Source organism: Silurus aristotelis (assembly GCF_946808225.1).
Source record: "Silurus aristotelis genome assembly, chromosome: 18".
Taxonomy (NCBI): Eukaryota; Metazoa; Chordata; class Actinopteri; order Siluriformes; family Siluridae; genus Silurus; species Silurus aristotelis.
The window spans coordinates 1,888,471-1,894,454 of record NC_139591.1 but is presented as its reverse complement, the minus strand read 5'-3'; positions in this window follow the sequence as shown (position 1 = coordinate 1,894,454).

Below are 5,984 nucleotides of genomic sequence, written 5' to 3'. Positions count from 1 at the left end.
TTGCTCACACTCATTTCTAAAAAAAAATGTCATGATCCTTTGCATCATTATTTCATTCTGGTTAGTTTTATATTGAGTTGTATGTTTTCCAGATCTCAATAACTTATTTATTATCATTAATAGTTTATGCTGCTTTAAGTGATCGCTCGGAGGGGGGTGGTGGGGGTGTGGGTTCAAACTATTGGACTTTGGAGTCCAAAATATTGGATTTTGGATCAAAAGGTTGTGAGTTTAAATCCCAGCCACACCAAGCTACCACACCTAGACCCCTAAACAAGGCCCTTAGTTAGCCCTTAGCCCTCGGTTGTATGAATGGATGTGGTGGGGAGGTGGTAGCTCAGTGGTTAAAGCTCTGGGTTACTCCAGTGCAAGTTTCTTTCTATAGCGTTTTTCACAATGGACATTGTTTCAAAGCAGCTTTACAGAATGGAAAAGCGAAAAAAAATGTTTTATGTAACTGAATTATGTGCATTTATCCCTGATGAGCAAACCTGTGGCAACTGTGGCAAAAAAAAAAAAAAAAAACTTAAATGGTATGAGGTAGAATACTTGAGAGGAACCAGACTCATTTGGGTGATATCAAGAGTGGGATCATAAATCATAAAAACAATAAAAAAAACACTGGAAAGAGAGAAATGCCATGAGCACTGGACTGTGTGATTATGAGTAGATTCATTTCTACAGTCAGTTGAAGTTGTGGAACCAGGAGCTCCCGTGCAACTTATAAAAATAGCCGATCTGAGATCATTGTAGATCCAACACCAACTTCTACATGCCTGAGCCTTTAAATGTTCAACGATGAAAAAACAGCATATGTAGAATGTTCGTTTGAGGAACGATTAAGAGGTTGTTGATCCTCAAAATCCAATGTACAGACTCTTCATGAAGTGGGATCCAAATGGCGCAGGCACATCTGCAGATGGTTTGGGATGTTTGTGGGGGTATTGAATGGAAGGTCAAAGGTTTAAACTGCAAGTATCGCCAAGCTGCCACTTTTGTGGCCTTTGAGCGATGCCCTTAAACCTTCCAAACAACGCTGGGATGCGTGAAGAAAGAATTGCAGACTATAAATGTAAATGCAGGGGTCTTTTGAAGTCTCTGATGAAGAACTCATGAAATTGGATGCCATGCTTTTTTCTAGCGTCTCACATCAGTAATATCTACTTCTAAAATGGAATCCTCAACACACCGCCTTCTGCTTTCGGTCAAAGTAAATGGAAAGGTCCTTATCGGGACATGATCTCGCAAAGACACATCTGTATTTGTTCACAAAAAAGTATATCAATTAGAATATAAAGAATGTGTAGGCATTTCTGGTGCCTACTGAACTAAAACATAGGTAGAAATGTACTGCTGTGACATATTTAGGCCACATGTCCACTTTGTCCCTCAGGAGACTGCCCATGGCAATAAAGCACACTTTAGTTTTCCAGGTTTCCTCCAGACTGACAGGAAGTTCCTGTGTCCAGAGTAGACTGAGTAGTGCTGAGTGAGAGGGATATGACCATTTCGAGCACAACTTTCCATCAAGACCTCACAGAAAATAAGGGGGAAAAAAATCCTCTGCCTGGTTTTCTATAGGAAACATCTCATGCATTTTTGGAGACAAACCCTGAAAATGCACGGTATGTGTATTACAGAGCCACTGAGCTCCTGAGGACAACCGGCTGGTGGAAACCGGAGCAGCTGGATCCGACATTCCTGCGTGTTTGTGTTGCTCTGGAGTAATATTTGATACCGAACATGGAATTCTTCAACAGTTTATAAGAGATAGCCATGCTTCCTGTCATTTCCAGGCACTTTTTGTGTTAAAAGGATCAGAAAGGAAAATCTTTGGGCTCGGCACGCAATCCGCGCGACGCATCGACGCGCCTCAATTGGGCACGTAATTATGAGTTAAGGTAGAAATTCAGCAATTTGGAAGGATGATGAGGACAGAGAGAGCTGGACAGAGTAATGACTACATTTCCATTGGTTTTACTGTGAACTCGGGTCAACTCGAAATTGCTGAATTATACAGAATGAAAGGAATTGCATCAGTTCCACCAGGAGTGTCGATATTTTTGGACAACCAGCTGTTTTTTTTTATTTTTTATTTTCTTTAAATTATTTAATCAAGAAATATTATTCAACTCAGATGGAAATGAAAAACAAACAACAAATATGTCAGTAAAGATGTCACACTTATGTTAGATTGTGCTTTTGTTGTCAAAGACACATAACAGACAGAGTGCGACGCTAAACTCTGACCAAATGGTTATCATTAAGAAAAAGTTGTAGTTAGATCATTATTTATATCCAGTCAGCATGTTTATATGTGACTCAGTCTCGGTTTACGTGACCGGAGACAACAAATTCGAAGGAGGGTTAAAAATATAGCCTACGTCTCTCTTTTTCAAACAGCTGACTACACACACACACACACACACACACACACACACACACACACACACACACACACACACACACACACACACACACACACACAAACTGCTTCATTCATATCGGTACATTTGACAGTAGGACGTTTTTGGGTTATAGTTGCCTCCCTACACTGCTGTAGAGAAAAACTCCCATTTCCTTATTCAGATTTTGAAATGTTCTTCCTGAATGTAGACTTTTTAAAGTATAGTCTATTGCAGGTCAGTGAAAGTTGGAGGCTTAAAGAAGGTCAATAAAATTCTGGTTTCACCTGCCGCTTCATTTTCTCTCAGGATGTTCTTGGCGGGAAAAGTTGGCGCACTTTTGCCGATGCGTTTTCTGAAGCCTCTTGTGGTACAGATCCACTTTTCTGGCATTGTGTTCGAGTTGCTTTTTTTTCCCCAACTGACCTAACATTTTTTATCCGCATAAAGATTACATAACCGTACTCATTATTTCTCTCTGTCTTGCTCTCTCTCTCACACACACACACACACACACACACACACACACACACACACACACACACACACACACATGCTAGGAAATCCATTTTGACAAAAACATATAAAGAAACATATTTTATCACTCAGTGGGTGTCAGATAAACAACCTCAGAGACTCTGCTGGTGCAGTGCTGCCCCCTACCTGACACTTAGAGAAGCGTGTTGATTGTGTACTTCTCATTTTATGACAAATCGTGAATTATAAAATGATGAAAACATTTTTTACGGTAAGGATCATTTATTAAACACATATAAAGTGTTTTGGTTCAAGATTGCATTTAGTGTTCAAAATATTAAGTAGAATGGTGAGAATCTTTATTACGTTCATTCTTGTTTCGGCTTCTCCCATTAAGGCTCTTCACAGCGGATCATCCGTCTCCATACCCCCCCTAACCCCCCCACCCCCCGTCCTCTACATCTGCCTCTTTCAACCCAACTACCTGCATGTCTTCCCTCACCACGTCCATAAACCTCCTCCTTGGTCTTCCTCTTTTCCTCCTTCCTGGTGTCTCCATCCTCAGCATTCTCCTACTGATATACCCCATGTCCCTCCTCTGCACATGTCCAAACCATCTCAATCTCACCTCCCTCACCTTGTCTCCAAAACGTCCTACATGCGCTGTCTCTCTAATAAACTCGTTTCTAATCCTGTCCATCGTCGTCACTCCCAACGAACATCTCAACATCTTCAGCTCTGCTACCTCCAGCTCCACCTCCTGTCTTTTACTCAATGGCACTTTCTCTAATCCATACAACATCTCAGGTCTCACCACACCTTCATTAAAGAATAAAAAAAAAAAAGAAAGAAAGGCGCTTTTTAGTTTTTACTTGTAAATTACAGCACAGTGAATTTCTTTCTTCTTATATCCCATTTCAGTCATTTAATTATCAGATTTAATGAGAATGTATGGGCTTCCTATGCAGAATTGTTGTATAATGATGTAGTAATTAACTAGTTTTGGATGAGGGAAGAGGCTTTTTTGTTACTGATCGGAAGGTCAGGGGTTAAAGCCCCGGTATCGCCACGCTGCCACACTTGGGGCCCTTGAGCAAGGCCCTTAACACTCAGTGCTCCAAGGGCGCTGTATCATGGCTGAAACTGTGTTGTGACCCCAGCTTCCTAACATCGAAGAAACAATTTCGCTGTGCTAAAATGTACATGTGAAAATATTTGAAAATATAATGGACACGTTGCATTTCATCTTATTTTATTCCAAAAGGTTGGGTTTATACAGTTTTACAGATTATTCAAAAAGTTTAACATATGATTCAATGACACCAATGCTGCTTGGTGATTCGTAAATCACACAATGTGCACATTTCATACCATTCGAGTCATCGGTCATGTGACTGTGGCGCATGGTGGAAACAATGTGATCTGGCTGGATCTCTCGGCTTTACGTGCCCAACAGGATGAAAAAAACAAACAAAAAAACGATAAATTGTACACGCAAAACTGCTTGGATTGGAATCCAGGGAGCAGAAGTTCAGGAATTGTTCAAATCCAAATCCAAATTCAATCCTGCTGTACAGAATGGCGTTGTAGAAGGTATGACGTGTTCGATTCTTCTCAAATGGACTACAACAGCCAAAAAAGCATGCCAGGGCAAAACAATGAGAACAGAAGCATCAAACATGGACTGTCAGATTTAAAAAGAGCGAAAAAAAAGTCTGGTGGGTCAATCCAAGTTTCTGTTGGAGTGATAAGTCATTATAGCCATCTGACGTGGTAATAACAGAAGAGGCAAATGGTGGCAGCAGGATGGTGAGAGGGGAATGTTTTCCTGGCACATGCAGAATATAAGCCCTGGATACTCAGTGAACAATGCCTGAAATGTACAAGCCGAGCTTCGATGCTGATCAAGTTCACTGAACACTTGCATGAATAAGCATGTGACCTAAAGCACACATCGTCATAAAACGGTTCCAGGAACACGACAACTTTTACTGCTCAGCCGAGAGTCGAGAGAAATGGAAAGCCTGTACATTTGTCTGACTCGACAGCCGTCCAGTTTTCTTCCAATGCAATCTTTTTCCACCCAGTATCAATTTCTACATTATGCTTCCAGTATTACGGTGAATCCACACAGTCGGTTAAACAAGTACCTGGACTGGGTTAGCTAACAAAATCGGCAAATCGGCTTCTGTTAGTTTGAAAAAACGGGTCAAACACAAACATTAGTAAAGTGATAATGTGCCGTTTTTTTTGGAATCCGCTACCCTATTCAAACAATAACATCAATCATTCTGTGTGCTCATCTTAACCTTCCATACCTTTTACTCTACACAAAGAACCGATGAATACCGCATGTAGTAACTGTCAGAATGCACCCTAAAAACCCCAACAGTACAAAATCAAATATTAAAAAAAGGTAAAAGGATTTTCTTAGAGTAGTTCATTTTACAGCGCCAGAGTTCAGTGAAAATATCCTTCACTTCTAAGACAACATGCTTAAGCTATGACTAGTTTCTTGACTAGCTGACAAGTATAATGTCCAGACACTGGTATTGCACCACTTTCTCTGCAAATTCCAATAGTATCACAATGACCTACAGTGGAGTCCAAAAATCTGAGTTCACTACCAAGTGAAGAGTTTTGTTTCATTATTTATTATTATTATTTCATTATTTAACTCTAACGCTTTTTAAAAACGTGAGGTTTATAAACATAAATCACAGTGCGAAGATCTACGGCACCCCATAATACAGATTTTGTATATTTGCATTTATGGCATTCGGCAGATTTTTATCCAGAGACTTACAATTTTCTCATTTATATTATAACTGAGCAGTTAAAGGACTTGCTCAAGTGGGATTTTGCTGGTGCTGGCGAAATTCCCATAAATTCCTGGAAAGATTCCAAATATTTCTTAAAGCCCCCCAGATTAAATTCCCATGGAAAGTTTCCAGAATGTTTTAGAAAATTTACCGAAAATGTTGCAAAAAAACCCCCCACCAAAACAATTTGAATAAAATCAATGCAATGGCATAGATTAAAAAAAAAGGTTTGGCAAAAAAACCCCACCTAAAATAAAGATAAAAAAATAATAATAATTGT